This window comes from Bufo bufo, chromosome 1, assembly GCF_905171765.1.
Source record: "Bufo bufo chromosome 1, aBufBuf1.1, whole genome shotgun sequence".
NCBI classification, from domain to species: Eukaryota; Metazoa; Chordata; class Amphibia; order Anura; family Bufonidae; genus Bufo; species Bufo bufo.
Window position 1 is genome coordinate 236,858,947 of NC_053389.1, and position 22,291 is coordinate 236,881,237.

Here is a 22,291-nt window from a genome sequence, read left to right on the forward strand (position 1 = left end):
GTTACAGTGCTCCCTGTATTTCCCCAGTACTTGTGTCCTCTTATAGCGCCCCCAGTACTATACTGTATTGCCCCAAAATTAAGAAGAAAAAATATACCTGCATCCCAGCCAAGGTGGTCGCTATGAAGACATTGCGCCGCCTACATCCTGGTGTGATGATGTCATCGCTTTATAACCACCTGTGCTGCCTCATAGGCTTCAGGCCCAGTGGCCTATGGCCTATAAGAGCGACTGGCAGGGCCAGGAACCATTGGTTCCCATGCCTCTCTGTACTATTCAACTGTATCACCGTTCTGATAATGGCAATAAAGTTGTATCTATGGAGGCCACTACTTTCAGGGCCCTGGGCAAAATATCCAGGGCCCAAGCCATTAGATTTCTGTACATAGGGAATTGTATTATAGTAGTTATATTCTTGTACATAGGAGCAGTATTATAGTAGTTACATACTTGTACATAGGGGACCAGTATTATAATAGCTTTATTCTTGGACATAGAGGATAGTATTATAGTAGTTCTATTTTTATAGATAGGGCACAGTATTATAGTAGATATATTGTTGTACATAAGAGAAAATACTATAGTATTTGTAGTCTTGTATATAGGGGCAGTATTATAGTAGTTATATTCTTGTGAATAGAAGGCAGCATTATAGTAGATATTTTCTTGAAGATAGTATTATAGTAGTTATATTCTTGCACATAGGAGTAGTATTATAGTAGTTATATTCTTGTACATAGGAGCAGTATTAAAGTAGTTATATTCTTGCACATAGGAGTAGTATTATAGTAGTTATATTGTTGTACATAGGAGAAGTATTAAAGTAGTTATATTCTTGTACATAGGAGCAGTATTAACCACCTCAGCCCCCCTAGCTTAAACACCCTTAATGACCAGGCCACTTTTTTACACTTCTGCACTACACTACTTTCCCCGTTTATTGCTCGGTCATGCAACTTACCACCCAAATTAATTTTACCTCCTTTTCTTCTCACTAAAAGAGCTTTCATTTGGTGGTATTTCATTGCTGCTGACATTTTTACTTTTTTTTGTTATTAATCGAAATTTAATGAAATTTTGGCAAAAAAAAAGACATTTTTTACTTTCAGTTGTAAAATTTTTCAAAAAAAATGACATCCATATATAAATGTTTCTCTAAATTAATTGTTCAACATGTCTTTGATAAAAAAAAAATGTTTGGGTAAAAAAAAACTGGTTTGGGTAAAAGTTATAGCGTTTACAAACTATGGTACAAAAATGTGAATTTCCGCTTTTTGAAGCAGCTCTGACTTTCTGAGCACCTGTCATGTTTCCTGAGGTTCTACAATGCCCAGACAGTAGAAAAACCCCACAAATAACCCCATTTCGGAAAGTAGACACCCTAAGGTATTCGCTGATGGGCATAGTGAGTTCATAGAACTTTTTATTTTTTGTCACAAGTTAGCGGAAAATGTCGATTTTTTTTATTATTTTTTTTCCTTACAAAGTCTCATATTCCACTAACTTGTGACAAAAAATAAAAACTTCCATCACGAAATACCTTGGGGTGTCTTCTTTCTAAAATGGGGTCACTTGTGGGGTAGTTATACTGCCCTGGCATTTTAGGGGCCCTAATGTGTGGGAAGTAGTTTGAAATCAAAATGTGTAAAAAATGCCCTGTGAAATCCGAAAGGTACTCTTTGGAATGTGGGCCCCTTTGCCCACCTAGGCTGCAAAAAAGTGTCACACATGTGGTATCGCCGTACTCAGGAGAAGTTGGGCAATGTGTTTTGGGGTGTCATTTTACATATACCCATGCTGGGTGAGATAAATATCTCGGTCAAATGCCAACTTTGTATAAAGAAATGGGAAAAGTTGTCTTTTGCCGAGATATTTCTCTCACCCAGCATGTGTATATGTAAAAAGACACCCCAAAACACATTGCCCTACTTCTTCTGAGTACGGCAATACCAGATGTGTGACACTTTTTTGCAGCCTAGGTGGGCAAAGGGGCCCACATTCCAAAGAGCACCTTTCGGATTTCACAGGGCATTTCTTACACATTTTGATTTCAAACTACTTCTCACACATTAGGGCCCCTAAAATGCCAGGGCAGTATAACTACCCCACAAGTGACCCCATTTTGGAAAGAAGACACCCCAAGGTATTCCGTGAGGGGCATGGCGAGTTCCTAGAATTTTTTATTTTTTGTCACAAGTTAGCGGAAAATGATGATTTTTTTTTTCCTTACAAAGTCTCATATTCCACTAACTTGTGACAAAAAATAAAAACTTCCATGAACTCACTATGCCCATCACGAAATACCTTGGGGTGTCTTCTTTCCAAAATGGGGTCACTTGTGGGGTAGTTATACTGCCCTGGCATTTTAGGGGCCCTAATGTGTGAGAAGTAGTTTGAAATCAAAATGTGTAAAAAATGGCCGGTGAAATCCGAAAGGTGCTCTTTGGAATGTGGGCCCCTTTGCCCACCTAGGCTGCAAAAAAGTGTCACACATCTGGTATCTCTTTACTCATAAGAAGTAGGGCAATGTGTTTTTGGGTGTCTTTTTACATATACCCATGCTGGGTGAGAGAAATATCTTGGCAAAAGACAACTTTTCCCATTTTTTTTTATACAAAGTTGGCATTTGACCAAGATATTTATCTCACCCAGCATGGGTATATGTAAAATGACACCCCAAAACACATTGCCCAACTTATCCTGAGTACGGCGATACCACATGTGTGACACTTTTTTGCAGCCTAGATGCGCAAAGGGGCCCAAATTCTTTTTAGGAGGGCATTTTTAGACATTTGGATCCCAGACTTTTTCTCACGCTTTAGGGCCCCTAAAATGCCAGGGCAGTATAAATACCCCACATGTGACCCCATTTTGGAAAGAAGACACCCCAAGGTATTCAATGAGGGGCATGGCAAGTTCATAGTAAAAAAAATTTTTTGCCACAAGTTAGCGGAAATGGGTTTTTTTCTCACAAAGTCTCCCTTTCCGCTAACTTGGGAGAAAAATTTCAATCTTTCATGGACTCAATATGCCCCTCACGGAATACCTTGGGGTGTCTTCTTTCCGAAATGGGGTCACATGTGGGGTATTTATACTGCCCTGGCATTTTAAGGGCCCTAAAGCGTGAGAAGAAGTCTGGAATATAAATGTCTAAAAAATTTTACGCATTTGGATTCCGTGAGGGGTATGGTGAGTTCATGTGAGATTTTATTTTTTGACACAAGTTAGTGGAATATGAGACTTTGTAAGAAAAAACTAAAAAATAAATAAATAAATTTCCGCTAACTTGTGCCAAAAAAATGTGTGAATGGAGCCTTACAGGGGGGTGATCAATGACAGGGGGGTGATCAGGGAGTCTATATGGGGTGATCACTGTCATTGATCACCCCCCTGTCATTGATCACCCCCCTGTAAGGCTTCATTCAGACGTCTGTATGTGTTTTGCGGATCCGATCCGTGGATCCGTAAAACACATACGGACGTCTGAATGGAGCCTTACAGGGGGGTGATCAGGGAGTCTATATGGGATGATCACCCCTCTGTAAGGCTCCATTCAGACGTCCGTATGTGTTTTACGGATCCACGGATCCATGGATTGGATCCGCAAAACACATACGGACGTCTGAATGGAGCCTTACAGGGGGGTGATCGATGACAGGGGGGTGATCAGGGAGTCTATACGGGATGATCACCCCTCTGTAAGGCTCCATTCAGACGTCCGTATGTGTTTTACGGATCCACGGATCGGATCCGCAAAACACATACGGACGTCTGAATGGAGCCTTACAGGGGGGTGATCAATGACAGGGGGGTGATCAATGACAGGGGGTGATCAGGGAGTCTATATGGGATGATCACCCCTCTGTAAGGCTCCATTCAGACGTCCGTATGTGTTTTACGGATCCACGGATCCATGGATCGGATCCGCAAAATACATACGGACGTCTGAATGGAGCCTTACAGGGGGGTGATCAATGACAGGGGGGTGATCAATGACAGGGGGGTGATCAGGGAGTCTATATGGGGTGATCACCCCCCTGTCATTGATCACCCCCCTGTAAGGCTCCATTCAGACGTCCGTATACGTTTTGCGGATCCGATCCATGGATCCGTGGATCCGTAAAACACATACGGACGTCTGAATGGAGCCTTACAGGGGGGTGATCAATGACAGGGGGGTGATCAGGGAGTCTATATGGGATGATCACCCCTCTGTAAGGCTCCATTCAGACGTCCGTATGTGTTTTACGGATCCACGGATCCATGGATCGGATCCGCAAAATACATACGGACGTCTGAATGGAGCCTTACAGGGGGGTGATCAATGACAGGGGGGTGATCAATGACAGGGGGGTGATCAGGGAGTCTATATGGGGTGATCACCCCCCTGTCATTGATCACCCCCCTGTAAGGCTCCATTCAGACGTCCGTATATGTTTTGCGGATCCGATCCATGGATCCGTGGATCCGTAAAACACATACGGACGTCTGAATGGAGCCTTACAGGGGGGTGATCAATGACAGGGGGGTGATCAATGACAGGGGGGTGATCAGGGAGTCTATATGGGAAAAAAAGGAGACAATGCGGCAGCACTCTGCAAATCAGACAAAGTACAACAATGTTTACAAAAATTATGATGCTAATACTACGCTTAAAAAGCGAGATGCTTGGTCAATGCATTTTGTACAAAACCATCTAAGCCCTTTTTTTCCTCTAGGTCTTTGCCATGGCGGCGTGCACCTGCGCACTGGGAGGTGCTGACTAACCCTCTTTTTTTGCAGATTTACAATGCTGGAGATGTGGCACTCCAGTGAGTCGTGCACTCCTGATTAGCCTGTCTGCCCCATAGGCTGATTTTAATTATTTTCAGTATAAAGCTGTGGCCTGCTCTCACTACATTCATTGGAAGCTGTTTAGCACCAGGAAGGGTATAGAGTGGGCTCAGCATGCATGTTGGTACCTGCATCCCTTGTAATGGAGGCCATTTTGGCACAAAAAACGGAAAAAGGCAGAGTGGATCCAGCATGCATGTGGGTCCAACACTCCCTGAATTTTATGGCGGTCATTATGGCGCATAGCAGGTAGTATTTAGTGTTAGGACCCGTGTAACAGAGATCGCCTTGACGTTTGGCATACGGGCTTAGATGGTTTTGTACAAAATGCATTGACCAAGCATCTCGCTTTTTAAGCGTAGTATTAGCATCATAATTTTTGTAAACATTGTTGTACTTTGTCTGATTTGCAGAGTGCTGCCGCATTGTCTCCTTTTTTTCCTCTAGGTCTTTGCCATGGCGGCGTGCACCTGCGCACTGGGAGGTGCTGACTAACCCTCTTTTTTTGCGGAGTCTATATGGGGTGATCACCCCCCTGTCATTGATCACCCCCCTGTAAGGCTCCACTCAGACGTCCGTATGTGTTTTGCGGATGCGATCCATGGATCCGTAAAACACATACAGATGTCTGAATGGAGCCTTACAGAGGGGTAATCATCCCATATAGACTTCCTGATCACCCCCCCGTAAGGCTCCATTCCGACGTCCGTATGTGTTTTGCGTATCCGATCCATGGATCCGTAAAACACATACGGACGTCTGAATGGAGCCTTACAGGGGGGTGATCAATGACAGGGGGGTGATCAGGGAGTCTATATGGGGTGATCACCCCCCTGTCATTGATCACCCCCCTGTAAGGCTCCACTCAGACGTCCGTATGTGTTTTGCGGATCCGATCCATGGATCCGTAAAACACATACGGATGTCTGAATGGAGCCTTACAGAGGGGTGATCATCCCATATAGACTTCCTGATCACCCCCCTGTAAGGCTCCATTCCGACGTCCGTATGTGTTTTGCGGATCCGATCCATGGATCCGTAAAACACATACGGACGTCTGAATGGAGCCTTACAGGGGGGTGATCAATGACAGGGGGGTGATCAATGACAGGGGGGTGATCAGGGAGTCTATATGGGGTGATCACCCCCCTGTCATTGATCACCCCCCTGTAAGGCTCCATTCAGACGTCCGTATGTGTTTTGCGGATCCGATCCATGGATCCGTAAAACACATACGGATGTCTGAATGGAGCCTTACAGAGGGGTGATCATCCCATATAGACTTCCTGATCACCCCCCTGTAAGGCTCCATTCCGACGTCCGTATGTGTTTTGCGGATCCGATACATGGATCCGTAAAACACATACGGATGTCTGAATGGAGCCTTACAGAGGGGTGATCATCCCATATAGACTTCCTGATCACCCCCCTGTAAGGCTCCATTCAGACGTCCGTATGTGTTTTGCGGATCCGATCCATGGATCCGTGGATCCGTAAAACACATACGGATGTCTGAATGGAGCCTTACAGGGGGGTGATCATCCCATATAGACTCCCTGATCACCCCTCTGTAAGGCTCCATTCAGACGTCCGTATGTGTTTTGCGGATCCGATCCATGGATCCGTGGATCCGCAAAACACATACGGAAGTCTGAATGGAGCCTTACAGGGGGGTGATCAATGACAGGGGGGTGATCAATGACAGGGGGTGATCAGGGAGTCTATATGGGGTGATCACCCCCCTGTCATTGATCACCCCCCTGTAAGGCTCCATTCAGACGTCCGTATGTGTTTTGCGGATCCGATCCATGGAAACAGAAGTTCGCTCAACACTACTCTCTAGCAAACTTCAGATGGGACCGGACATGTACTGGCTTAACCGGTGGGACACGTGTGGCACTGCAGGATTTGATTCCATGGCGGTGTAGTGTGTTACTGATGGTAGCGTTTGTTACTTTGGTCCCAGCTCTCTGCAGGTCATTCACTAGGTCCCCCCGTGTGGTTCTGGGATTTTTGCTCACCGTTCTTGTGAGCGTGGAGCCCCAGATCGAGAGAGATTATCAGTGGTCCTGTATGTCTTCCATTTTCTAATAATTGCTCCCACAGTTGATTTCTTCACACCAAGCTGCTTGCCTATTGCAAATTCAGTCTTCCCAGCCTGGTGCAGGTCTACAATTTTGTTTCTGGTGTCCTTCGACATCTCTTTGGTCTTGGCCATAGTGGAGTTTGGAGTGTGATTTTTTGAGGTTGTCGACAGGTGTCTTTTATGCTGATAACAAGTTCAAACAGGTGCCATTAATACAGGTAACGAGTGGAGGACAGAGGAGCCTCTTAAAGAAGAAATTACAGGTCTGTGAGAGCCAGAAATCTTGCTTGTTTGTAGGTGACCAAATTCTTATTTTACCGAGGAATTTACCAATTAATTCATTAGAAATCCTACAATACGATTTCCTGTATTCTTTCCCCCCATTCTGTCTCTAATAGTTGAAGTGTACCTATGATGAAAATTACAGGCCTCTCTCATCTTTTTAAGTGGGAGAACTTGCACAATTGGTGGCTGACTAAATACTTTTTTACCCCACTGTATATATTGAATACACATCCTGCAATTCTAACTTACTAGCATTCTGACATACAGTGGCGACTCTAGGAACAATATATAGGGGGGGGGGGGGGCACACAGATACCACAGTCAAAAATGGGGGGGGCAAAAACAAAATAAGTATATATAAATAAGATTACAAAATACGAGAGAATTGCGGTATGCAGGGATACATTTATAATAAAACAATTTACTTACAAAAGAAGCTATTCAGTCGTCTGCTGTGCCGTCCTCTGCTTGCTTCCGCGGATTCTTTCCCCTTCTTTCTGTCTCTCGTCAGTGCGCAGGCGTACTGTTATGGTGGATCTGTGAAAGACACACTGTTATGGGGGCATCTGTGGATGACACTGTTATTATGCCTCTTATTAGCCCCCATTATGCCTCTCATCACTCCCATATCAGCCCCCATGCCTCTCATTAGCCCCCATATCAGCCCTTATGCCTCATTAGCCCCGATTATAAGCCCTTATGCCTCATTAGCCCCCATTATTCCTCTTATCACCCCCATATCAGCCCCCATGCCTCTCATTAGCCCCCATATCAGCCCTTATGCCTCATTAGCCCCGATTATAAGCCCTTATGCCTCATTAGCCCCCATTATTCCTCTTATCACCCCCATATCAGCCCCCATGCCTCTCATTAGCCCCCATAATAGCCCTTATGCCTCATTAGTTCACATTATGCCTCTTATTAGCCCCCATATGCCTCATTAGCCCCCATATGCCTAATTAGCTCCCATATGCCTCATTAGCCCCCATTATAAGCCATTATGCCTCATTAGCCCACATTATGCCTTTTATTAGCCCCCATATGCCTCATTAGCCCCCATATGCCTAATTAGCTCCCATATGCCTAATTAGCCCCCATTATGTCTCTAATTAGCCCCCATTATGCCTCTTATTAGCGCCCATATGCCTCTTATTAGCGCCCATATGCCTCATTAGCCCCCATATGCCTCATTAGCCCCCATATGCCTCATTAGCCCCCATATGCCTCTAATAGTCTAATTAGCCCCCATTGTGTCTCTAATTAGCCCCCATGATGCCTCTCATTAGCCCCCATTATGCATCATTAGCCCCCATATGCCTCATTAGCCCCCATTATGCATCATTAGCCCCCATATGCCTCATTAGCCCCCATATGCCTCTAATTAGCCCCATATGCCTCCAATTAGCCCCCATATGCCTCCAATTAGCCCCCATTATGCCTCCAATTAGCCCCCATTATGCCTCCAATTAGCCCCCATTATGCCTCTCATGATTAGCCCCTATTATGCCCCCAGCAGCCACATTTTTTATAAAATAAAAAACCACTTACCTCTCCTGCTCCTGGACGCCACCTGCAATTTTCTCTCTCCTCAGTCGACTGTGCTCTGAACTGGCACGCACAGCGTGAGGTCACAGAGCGCCCTCACACTGTGCGCAGCCCTGCACAGCCGAAAGCCGACAGCCGAGGACCAGGAAGTGATAAGTACAGAGCGTTTACCGCTTCCTGGTCCTTCGGTACTAATGAGCGCTTCCATAATAGAAGCGCTCATTAGTATTCACCAGGCTGCTTTGGGGGGAATCAGCGGGGGGGCACCTGGGGGGGGGCAAAGAATAACATAGGGGGGGCAATTGCCCCCCCTCTCCCCCCTGTAGCGACGCCACTACTGACATACCAGCGATGCCAGATTGGTCTGGATGTGAGGAGAATAACATGGATGCTACATGTCCTTCAGGGTCTTGGAAGAAAATGGCTGGTATGTGCTGAGCTTATCATGTCAGCAAGGTCAGAGGCAATGGAGTACAGTAGCTCAGGTAGGATATTTCTAAGATTAAGTGCTGACTAACTAAGAACTCTTTGTACAGACAGCCACTAGATGAAACCATTGCAGCAAATACTAACAGTAATTTGCCATACAGATGTTTTGAAGGCATAACAATAGTAGATATATTCTTGTACCTTGGGAGCTGTATTATAGTACCTATATACTTGTGCATAGTGGGCAGCAGTATAGTAGCTATATTCTTGTACATAGGGGGCATTTCACATATATATATTTCCTGTCCTCTTGTCTGCTGATGTTAGTCAGTTAGTTGGGATGCTATAGCTGTTCAGGCGATATTCTACCACTCCATAGTGTAACAATCCTGGTGCTGATGTCCATTTATTGACTCTAGTGGATATACAAGTTTGGTGTAATTGCTGCTCTCATTGTAGGAACCTCAGACAATATAGAAGTTTTCGATTAGCAGAAAACCACGGTGATTACAGGGCTTTTAAACGTACTCACATAAGATGTTTGGCTGCAGATGGCTTGTTGCGAACAAAGGCTTTATGTGTTTTTAATTGTGCATTTACTAAACCTGCCAATGAGGTAGAGGTGGTGACAGCAGCGAATCCGGCTGATTACTCATCTGTCTGGGTGACTCCGTGCTAACAGGCATTGTCGACGACTATTACTGAGAAGAAAATCGTCTTTAGGAGAGTGCGCAACGTTGTCTAATGTGTCATTTACTGCCATTGAAATGGTTGCTGTAGAAAACCTTGCAGCACGAGGACAATGGAGGCTTCAGTGAGAGCGCTAATTGTCTTTACTGTTGTTGGAACTGAACAATGTGATTAACCAAGCTGCCGGCAGCAATTGTTAAGCATGAAAAATGGAGACACCATGACATCGCATTGTGTGCTGAAAGATTCATTATCAAAATAATAGTGGAGTATTAACTGTACTGCCACCCTCCATACAAACTACCGCAACTCCATGGAACTCTATACTCAAGTGTAATACTATCTGCTGAGCTGCTATATCTATACACCTGTCATGTGTATGCTTTCTGTTCAGCTACTGTATCTAATCCTCGTGCGTGTGATACTGTCTACTGAGCAGCAGTATCTAATCCTACCATGTGTGATACTGGCTGCTGAGTTACTGTAGCTAATCCTATTGTGTGTGATACTGTCTGTAGAGCTAGTGTATGTAATCCTATGTGATACTATCTGTGGTGCTGGTGTATCTAATCCTATTTTGTGTGATCATATATGCTGTACCAATGTTTCTAAGCCTATCCTGTGGGATACTATCTGATGAGGCAATGTATCTACGTTATCATGTGAGATTTTTTTCCTTAACAAAGAAGGATAGCAATATACAGTTTTTTTTTTTTACAGACATGAGCATTTATATTTCTATACATTGCCAGTGTAATATACAGATGCCATACAATGGTCAAATAAACACTGTACACATTGCCTGGAAAATGCCACATATCACCCATTTATCTCCATAAATTACACAGACAGAAAAGATACTGAGTATTGCACCTAGTCATTGCCGTTTATACTGTAGGTACTGTACCTATTGAATACTTATTTGACCAAATAGTATAAAACGGTGCTCACATAATGCCAGACAGTACCCACAATGCCCCCTGTGTGTGTTTATGGTGGGTAGTCCATGTCCCTAAAGCCCATGCTATAGCAATTTTATGTAAGGGTCTTTCTTACCGACTGTGAAAAACTGCTGGGGACCTTGAAGTTTTCACAGCTTCTGTCATCTCTATTTTCACATACACATGGTCGCCAGCACATCCCTAAAAATGACAGTTGTCACTGCAAATGGGCAGATTTCCCCTGTCAGTGTCATACAGTGGAACAATGTAGTGTAAAAAATAGTAAATAACCAATGGTAGAAAAAAAATAAAAAATGAACCCATGTTCCCGATCCTAATCTCTTCCATAATGCTAACCAAGACCCAAATACCCTGGTTGGACATGTAATATATAAATAAAAATAAGGAATGCAAATCTAATTAAAAAAACTATGTTAGGGTATAATGTATTTAAAAATGCAAACATGCATTGTTCATGAAAGAAACTATGTAGCTGCTACAGGTGCATCTAAATAAATTAGAATATCATCGAAAAGTTAATTTATTTCAATAATTCAGTTAAAAAAATGAAACTCAGTTTACATCTGATCTGTCAGAAGAACAGAAAAAACAAAAAAGGATCCCTGTAAAAACGGATCCTGTGTAACAGTTATACACATTTGGCATCCATTTGAACCATTTCTGTTTGAGATCTTTTTTTTTTTTTAGACGCAAAATGTGCATGTGATAGATCAGATAAAGGGAAAAATCACATGATGTGAGCTCATCCTTATATAGATTCATTATGCACAGAATGATCTATTTCGAGTGTTTATTTATATTAATATTGTTGTATTATGGCTTACAGCTATTGGAAACCCAAAAGTCAGTATCTAGAATTAGAATATTATATCAGACTAATTAAAAAAATGATTTTTAATACAGAAATGTTGACCTACAGAAAAGTATATACAGTATATGCACTCTTGGTCGGGGCTCCTTCTCCATGAATTACTGCATCAATGCCGAGGTGTTATGGAAACCCAGGTTGCTTTGATAGCAGCCTTTAGATGCCTTGTTGGGTCTGGTGTCTCTCATCTTCCTTTTGACAATACCCCATAGATTCTCTATGGTGGGGATCAGCAGCCTCCGGTACTCCACTCCAGCTGTTCTGAAACTGCAACTCCCAGAATCCACCTTTCACTTCTATGGGAGTTACAAGAACAGCCAAGTAAGTGTACATGCTGGGAGTTGAAGTTTCACAGCAGCTGGAGTGCCGAAGGTTGCTGATCCCTGCTCTATGGGCTGATCCCTGCTTTATGGGGTTTAGGTCAGGGTGAGTTTGTTGGCCAATCAAGCACAGTGATACTGTGGTTATTAAACCAGGTATTGGTACTTCTGGCAGTGTGGGTAGGTGCCAAGTCCTGCTGGAAAATGAAATCAGCATCTCCATAAAGCTTGTCAGCAGAGAGAAGCATGAAGTGCTCTAAAATGTCCTGGTAGACGCCTGTGCTAACTGTGGACTTGATATAACAGTGGACCAATGCCAATAGATGACATAAGTTTATTACAATATTGTAATTTTCTGAGATACTGACTTTTGAATTTTCATTAACTGCTAGATCAAGTTCACACTTCAGTTATTTTGTGAGCCAAAAAAAGTAGTGAAGCCTGGGTTTGACTCCTAATAAGGCCTCCTGCACACGACCATATGGCTTTTTCAGTGTTTTGCGGTCCGTTTTTCACGGATCCGTTGTTCCTTTTTTTGTTTCCCTTGTGTTTCCGTTTCAGTTCCGTTTTGTTTTTCCATATGGCATATACAGTATACAGTAATTACATAGATAAAATTGGTCTGGGCATAACATTTTCAATAGATGGTTCCGCAAAAAACGGAACGGAAATGGAAGACATACGGATGCATTTCCGTATGTGTTCCGTTTTTTTGCGGACCTATTGACTTGAATGGAGCCACGGAACGTGATTTGCGGGCAATAATAGGACATGTTCTATCTTTAAACGGAACAGAAAAACGGAAATACGGAAACAGAATGCATACGGAGTACATTCCGTTTTTTTTGCAGAACCATTAAATGAATGGTTCCGTATACGGACTGTATACGGAACGCAAAAAACGGCCAGTAAACGGGGGGAAAAAACGGTCGTGTGCAGGAGGCCTTACTGAGGGAAATAACTGAAGTGTGAACTCAGCCTAAGGGCTCATGCACACGACAGTATTTTGCGTTCAGTATACTGGCCGTTTTTTTTGTTCAGTATGCGGTACATATACTGAACCATTCATTTCAATGGTTCAGCAAAAAAACTGAAGTGTCTCCGTGTGCATTCCGTTTTAGTATTTCCGTATTTCCGTACCGTGAAAAGATAGAACATGTCCTATTCTTGTCCGCAAATCACGGTGCTTGGCTCCATTCAAGTCAATGGGTCCGCAAAAAAACGGAACACATACGGAAATACATCCGTATGTCCTCCGTATCCGTTCCGTTTTTGCTGAACCATCTATTGAAAATGTTATGCCCAGCCCAATTTTTTCTATGTAATTACTGTATACTGTATGTGGCATACAAAAAAACAGAACGGAAAAATGGAAAGGAAATGGAAACACAAAGGAAACAAAAAACGGAACAACGGATCCGTAAAAAACTGACTGCAAAACACTGAAAAAGCCATACGGTCGTGTGCATGAGCCCTTAGCCACAATCATCAAGATTAAAATAAATAAATCCTTGAAATAGATCACTCTGTATGAAATGAATCTATATAATATATGTTTCACTTTTTGAATTCTTTTCCGGCATTGAGTTCCGTCCTAGGGGCTCAATACCGGAAAAAAACCTGATCAGTTTTATCCTAATGCATTCTGAATAGAGAGTAATCCGTTCAGTATGCATCAGGATGTCTTCAGTTCAGTCTTTTTTATTTTTCAGGACGGAGATAATACCGCAACATGCTGCGGTTTTATCTCCGTCCAAAATTCCGGAGCACTTGCCGGAATGCTGGATCCGGCATTTTTTCCCATTGACAATGCCGGATCCGCCCCCTAGTGTTCCTGCAAAAGGGATCCGGCATTGCGGTCTGCGCATGCTCAGACCGCAAAAAATGTGAAAATGTGAAAAAATATGAATCAGTTTTGACGGATCCGGCAGGCAGTTTCGGCGACGGAACTGCCTGCCGGAATCCTCTGCCGCAAGTGTGAAAGTACCCTTAATGAACTTTTCCGTGATATTTAAATTTATTGAGATGTACCTGTAAACTGATGTGTGCGTACCACCCTGTTCCTTTCATCTGTAAAGGAAAGCAACCAGAAGAACTATATAAAAGAATATGGAGCCCTCATAGTACTACACAGTCATAGCTGCCAACAAATCCTGAGACATTTAAGCCCTGGGGGACTGGGACCACCCAACCATTGCCCTTGCCCACCACTTCTTGGGTGGTCTCACTACTTTCAAGGAACTTTTGGCAACTATGCACAGTCCAAAGTCCATAAAAAGGTTGTGTACCCCTGATGAAGACAATCCTCTGTGAGCTCTCTCTCCTGTCCCAGACTTCAGGCTAATAGATCCTGCCCTAATACATTGTAACAAGATTCTCAGCTGTAAGAGCAGGTCATACTCTGAATGTTAATAATGATGAATGTTTCTAGGGACCGACAGCCATGCCTATTAGATAAAAAAAAGTACTTAAAACATACCTCAGTTATTGTCCTCTTCTGTCAAGTAAACTTTCTTGTTAGTTGTTTCTGGGATGGATGGGTGACAACTCTTATGGTGTCACTGTAGCTCCAACCAGGATTGCCACCAGGGGTATTCCTAGGGTCTAAAAAGATTCGGGACACAAGCCTCAATACATAGGTATTAAATTTTCAATTCAAACCCCCCAGTCCTAGTGCTAAAGGCATACAGTTGCAAGAAAAAGTATGTGAACTCTTTGGAATGATATGGATTTCTGCACAAATTGGTCATAAAATGTGATCTGATCTTCATAGACAATCACAGTCTGCTTAAGCTAATAACATACAAAGAATTAAAGGTTACCATGTTTTTATTGAACACACCATGTAAACATTCACAGTGCAGGTGGAAAAATGACGTGAACCCTTGGATTTAATAACTGGTTGAACCTCCTTTGGCAGCAATAACTTCAACCAAACGTTTCCTGTAGTTGCAGATCAGACGTGCACAACGGTCAGGAGTAATTCTTGACCATTTCTCTTTACAGAACTGTTTCAGTTCAGCAATATTCTTGGGATGTCTGGTGTGAATCGCTTGTTTTAGGTCATGCCACAGCATCTCAATCAGGTTGAGGTCAGGACTCTGACTGGGCCACTCCAGAAGGCATATTTTCTTCTGTTTAAGCCATTCTGTTGTTAATTTACTTCTATGCTTTGGGTCATTGTCCTGTTACAACACCCATCTTCTGTTGAGCTTCAGTTGGTGGACAGATGGCCTTAAGTTCTCCTGCAAAATGTCTTGATAAACTTGGGAACACATTTTTTCTTCGATGATAGCGATCCGTCCAGGTCCTGACGCAGCAAACCAGCCCCAAACCATTATGCCCCCACCACCATACTTCACATTTGGGATGAGGTTTTGATGTTGGTGTGTGCTGTGCCTCTTTTTCTCCACACATAGGGCCAGATTTATCATTACTCTGACAGCTCACTCCACTTTAACATATGGCTAAAGTCAGTTTTAGCCAAGTCAGATTTATGATCGGCCCTTTAAGACTGTAATAAATGTGGTTTGACGGTAGCAGTTTATCCGTCAGTAAGCAGCTTTACAAAAGTCGCACATCTTTACGAAAAAGTCGCACGTTTTTATGAAAAAGTCGCTTGTTCTATTAAAAAGTCTCATAAGATAAGCATGGTCTTCACTGGAGTGAAATTGCGACTTTTTTGCGACTTTTTAAATAGTCCCAATAGTAAATCTGTCTAGAGATTCATTTACATAAGAAAACACGCCCACTTTCAGAAAACTGGCGAGCATAGTGCAGAGCAGAAAAAAGTTGCAAATTTGTGCGCAGTTTTAGAGTTTGGGACTTTTTTTGGGACTTTTTCACTCCATTATTCTGACCTGAGCTAATGATAAATCTGGCCCATAATGTTGTGTGTTTCTTCCAAACAACTCAACTTTGGTTTCATCTGTCCACAGAATATTTTGCCAGTACTGCTGTGGAACATCCAGGTGCTCTTGTGCAAACTGTAAACGTGCAGCAATGTTTTTTTTGGATAGCAGTGGCTTCCTCTGTGGTATCCTTCGATGAAATCCATTCTTGTTTAGTGTTTTACGTATTGTAGATTCGCTAACAGGGATGTCAGCATATGCCAGAGACTTTTGTAAGTCTTTAGATGACACTCTCGGATTCTTCTTCACCTCATTGAGCAGTCTGCGCTGTGCTCTTACAGTCATCTTTACAGGATGGACACTCCTAGGGAGAGTAGCAGCAGTGCTGAACTTTCTCCATTTATAGACAATTTGTCATACCGTGGACTGATGAACAGCAAGGCTTTTGGAGATACTTTTAGAACCCTTTCCATCATTATGCAAGTCAACAATTCTTAATCGTAGGTCTTCTGAGAGCTCTTTTGCGCGAGGCATCATTCACATCGGGCAATGCTTCTTGTGAAAAGCAAACCCAGAACTGGTGTTTGTTTTTTTTATAGAGCAGGGCAGCTGTAACCAACACCTCCAATCTCATCTTATTGATTGGACTCCAGTTGGCTGACACCTCACTCCAATTTGCTCTTGGAGATGTCATTAGTCTAGGCGTTCACATACTTTTTCCACCTGCACTGTGAATGTTTACATGTTGTAAAAACATGGTAACATTTAATTCTTTGTGTGTTATTAGTTTAAGCAGACTGTGATTGTCTATTGTTGTGACTTAGATGAAGATCAGATCACATTTTATGACCAATTTGTGCAGAAATCCATATCATTCCAAAGGGTTCACATACTTTTTCTTGCAACTGTATTTGGATGGACATTACATACAGTGCTATCACACATACAAGAGACTACAGCACCACATACCTAGGTATGATGTAGACGTTTTCTTTCCTTATCTTCTCCAGTTGGCTCAGACAACACATGACTTCTTTAGGCCATGTCTCCTCTATGCAGAGTTTGCCACAAATACATCTTAGGTTCCTCACATTTCTATCATCATCCTCCTCCTCCTGGTGCCCCAACAGTGTTTTTCTGCTGCTACCCCCAATACTGTGCCTGCTGTGCTCCCCAATACCCCCAAATACTATATTTACAAAATAACAATGCCATACAGATAGTCCCCAAAGTGTTCCAAAAAGTCCCACCAATAGTAAAATTTTTGGCATCAATAGTAATAGTGTTCCCTACAGTGATAATGTTCCCTGTGAGTGTCCCTGTTAGTGCTCCCAGTAGTTATAATGCCGCTTATAGTGCCTCAGCAGTTATAATGCTCCCGATAGTGCCTACAGTAGTTATAATGCTCCCTATAGTGCCCCCAGTAATTATAATAGCCTCCTCTAGTGCCTCTTGTAGTTTTATTGTGCCCTGCAGTGCCACTAGTAGTTATAATGCTGCACTGTACTAACCCCAGTAGGTATAATCCCCCCTAGTACCCTCAGTAGTTATAATACGCTTGTAGTGCCCTCAGTAGTTATAATGAACCCCTGTAGTACCCCCAGTGGGTATAATGCCCCCTAGTGCCCTCAGTAGTTATAATACGCCTGTAGTGCCCACAGTAGTTATAATACGCTTGTAGTGCCCACAGTAGTTATAATGACCTCCTGTAGAACCCTCAATAGGTATAATGCCCCCAGTAAGTATAATGCTCTCTACAGTTCCCCAGTAGTTAGAATGGCCCCCTGTAGTGTCCCCAGTATTATAGTGCCCACTGTAGTGCCCCCAGTAGTTATAATGACCTCCCCATAGTGCCTTAGTACTATATTTCCCCAAAGTGAGAAATAAAAAAAATAAACAAAAAAAGCTAAATAATCACTTGACTCCCCACATCTTCCTGCGGCCTGAGCTGCCATCTTCTGTTCAAGCAGTTGTGATGAAGTCAACGTGCTGCCTGTGTCTTGCAGCAGGGGCTCACGATTATGTCATTGCTCCACGTGAGACCCTTCACAGCCACCTGCGCCGTTCTACTATTTCATTGGCCATCTGGCCTAGTGTCGTATGACCGAGTGAGCGAGTGAATAGTGGAGCAGGGAGCCATTGACTCCCATGGCTCGCCTCTGAGAATAGGGATACAGTTGTATAATTGGTGACCACTACATTCGGGACCCTCGACAAAACATCGGTGGCCTAAGCCCAGGGTGTTTTGACCTAGCAACTAGAGATGAGCGAATTTATTTAAAAATTGGATTTGGCCAGTTCACCAAATTTTCGGAATAAATTTGGTTCAATCCGAATTTATTTGCCGCGAAACGCATTAAAAACTGCTATTTCCTGGTTGCAGAGAGCCTTTATAGTGGTGTAGAACACTGTGCCTTGCAGTAACACGCATAGGGAGTCTGCTGTGGTAGTGAAATAATACTGTGAGTCAGTATGACATGCAGATGACCGGCGTCGCTCTTATAATCACTGCACACTTAACTTATTTGGGCAGTCACGGGGCCAAAACTGACCAAATAACTCAAGTATGAACTCAGCCTTTTGGGTGGACAGGCGAGTTCTTCTTGCTTAACTATGGCCCCTGCCGCACTAAACACCCGATCTGATGCCACACTACTGGCCGTGCAGGACAGCTTTTCTAGGGAAAACTCGGCCAGTTGCGGCCACAAATCCAGTTTGGCTGCCCAGTAGTCCAGCGGATCTTCAATGTGGGGTGGCAGGGTTCTGCTCCAGGTCTAGATGCTGCTGCTGGTGAGTAGTTTCTTCACTAGGCGGGTGAAGAAAGCTGCAATTCCTCCCCTGTTCGCCCAGGCAAACGAGGTGCAGACCGGCATGACACCGCCGTGCCCTGCACATGTGGTATGCTGGAGGGCCACTGTGAATTGTCCCTGCAGTGGAGGCTGAGGACACAGTGGAGTATGAGGAGGCAGCGGCATGAGAACGGGGAGGCGGAAGCGGCATCACCTGGCCAAGTTGCTGTGCAGGAACCACATTCACCCAGTGGGCCGTAAAGGAAATGTATTGTTCCTGACTGTATGTGGCGAAACCAACCTCGCCACTGGGTTTCAGAGGGGCCTGGCTACCAGCCTCTTGCCTCAGGATTATGGCCCATACTAACTTTAAAGGAGCCGACAGACCGGCCGCACAGCTTAAATCTGTCTTTGCAATTGTATTTTGTTATGTGAGGGTACCCAGATAGCTAATTTTATTGTATTTGTGTATTCTGAGTGCCATTCACCTAATGATAAGCACTCAGACTTGAGCTATCTGGGAATATGTAAAATGTCAGTGTTTGCTGTGGGGGTGTGACATTGTGTGTTTGGGTGGTGATTTCTGTCCTGTTGTCCCCACATGTGTATTGGCGATTTCCCTTTGTCTTGAGAGATAATTGGATTACTCCTCGGGTGTCTCCAGGGCAGAGAGGAGGAAACCATGATGCACTGTGGGGATGTATTGTGTCTGTGTATCCTGCAGTGCTGCATATCTGTCTTGTGTCACAGTCTTCATTCTGGTCCCCTAGGGGCGTGTCCACCAGATGGGGACCTGCATAAATACGGGTGGGTAGCCCTCAATAAAGTGTTCCTGTTTTACCCTTTATCATGTTGAGGCTGATGTTTGGGTAACTGATCGACGCTGGGGATTGCTATACGCTGGGAGATTTGCTATACTCCCCTGGCTATAACTACTAGCTCTTTTAAGAGCTGTTCCTGCTCTCTGGTTTTAGGAGAGGTTCACCCACTGGAGCCTGGAGCCTTGTCGTAGGTCCAGGGTGGGTAGGAGACGGTGAGACCTCAACCAAGCTTCGGCGGTTCGTGGGGTCTGCAGTGTGTACGGTGTCAAGTGGAGTGCTTGGAGTCCTCGGAAAGCACTAGGAGCACCTATCAACGGAGGTACCCGGTCGGGTGCTAGGAGATCCGTTACACCGTAGTTACAGCTCCACATGTCGGCGCTGCCGTGCACTTTGGCAGACACCGACAAGCTCAAGGACTGGCCCACCTGCTGTTCTAAAGCTCCCTTCGGCTGAGGTGGTGGAGCCTTGACTGGACCACCATATCGGAGCCACGGTTCTCCCAGGCCACTTTATGGTGACACTGCATTGTTGATGCAATGCCGTGGTGCCAACATTGACACCCTGGCCACTCTTCACCTTCTGCCCACAGATTCTACACATGGCCATGTTAACCTCGTCTGGCGGCTTAACAAAAAACTGCCACACCGCTGAGTAGATGATTTTACCCCCAACACTACGCACTAATTGCTACCACCGCTGCCTCCGTGAACCTGTGCACCGCTACTTCTATGGGCAGGTAGGCTCCTGCTAAGCAGGTGGTCTAACCCGGGCACGTTTGGCTCCCGACCTCCCACTGCTGCCACCCTGCTGATTCCTGGCCACGCTAGCAACTTGCTGGCTCCAATGCTGCCTCACGGGCAAGCTGCCACCCTCTTCTCCCGATGATGATGAAGTCCCTTCATCACCCAGCTCCCAAGTGCGATGAGCTACATCATCATCGAGTACTGTCTGCACGTCAATGATGTCCTCCTCAACTGTCTCTGGGTCAGGAGCCTGACCGCTTGCAACACCAGCTCCCACACCACTCTCCTCATCACTACGTGTCTGCCTAGTGGAGGAAGCAGTGGATGTCTCCTACACATCTTGGCTTGCCAATAGCTGCTGACTGTCTTCTAGTAGCTCGACCTCACTGTATAGTGGAGCTGAGCCCTCCGCATACAATACTTCTCTGGCTGAGGGAACAGAAAAGGACAGAGGCAGGTGAGGGCACAGAGCCTGCTCCTGGGCCATGCCAACTAAGGGTTGTGTCTGACGAATCCACTGACTCTTGGCTGGGGGTGTCTGATGTCACTTGCGACAAAGTCGAAGATCGAGTCAACTATTCAAGAACCGCTGGGTTGCTGGTCAAGACACGACCGCTAGCTGACACTGGGAGCTCAGGCCTCTCGAAGTGACCCCTGCAGCCACGGCCCCTTACTCTGCTGCGACCTCTGCCTACGGCAGAAATATTTAGGCCTCTTTCACTCCCCTGTGCAGAGCCTGGCACTTCTCTATCTGACATACTGTTAGATCAAATAAATAAATAAAAAGGAAATTAAAACACCCCAAAAAAGTCAGTAATTTTCTCACTTCACCACACAACGGCTAATAAGCCTTTTTTTCACACTAATACACACAAAAAAGGGCTCTAGAACATATAACTGCACCACTGAACGACAAATATATTTTACTTTTGCTACTAATACACGCCACAAAAGGCTTTAGAACATATAACTGCACTGCTGCATGGCAAATATATTTTTCTTTTTCCACTATTACACGACAAAAAGGGCTTTAGAACATATTACTGCACCGCTGAACGGCAAATATATTTTTCTTTTGCCACTAATACACGCCACAAAAGGCTTTAGAACATATAACTGCACCACTGAACGGCAAATATATTTTTCTTTTACCACTATTACACAACAAAAAGGGCTTTAGAACATATAACTGCACTGCTGAACGGCAAATATATTTTTCTTTTGCCACTAATACACGACACAAAAAGCTTTAGAACATATAACTGCACTGCTGTTAGAGATGTGTGAATTTTATTCTATATTTTTTGTATCTCTAGGACTGTAATGAGTTAACTTTTTCTTCTTCAAGTGTCTCCCACCCCCCTCTTTGTTTCAAGACTGGAGAAGAGAGGGGGGGCAAAGAGCTGTGCTGTGGGAAGTGTCTGTTTTCTCATCTTTGTACAGGTGTCTCAAAGGAGGTGTATAGATTGTGGAGGAATGCATAAGCCAATCATATGACTTGATGATATGTATATATTATTCACTGCCTATAGAGAAGCACCTCCTTGAAGTGTCACATATGACGTATGCAGTATTATTGTTAGGATAGACGCCATTACAACATGGCGACGATAACAAGATGTTTACATTAGTTCACATTCCAAAGTAGTGCCTAGTGCGCAGATGCTAGAGTGTTATCTCCTCTCTCTTATCTCTTCTTCCTTTTGAGCCAATGAAATAATGCCTGGGCCTTAAGAAAGTACTGCCCTTTTCTGAAGATACATATACCACTTACTTTCTGTAATAAATTAGAGATTGCTTTGACCAGCTTCTGTGTCAGTGTCCAGTCTCTCAACCACGCGTGGATATTAACCCCCTGGGGGTACATTGATTTGGAGCACCAGAGTGCATCTCAAATGCTCTAATTTCGGGTGACTTTAACACTGCTGAACGGCAAATATATTTTTCTTTTGCCACTAATACACGACACAAAAAGCTTTAGAACATATTACTGCACTGCTGAACAGCAAATATATTTTTCTTTTGCCACTAATACATGCCACAAAAGGCTTTAGAACATATATTTGCAC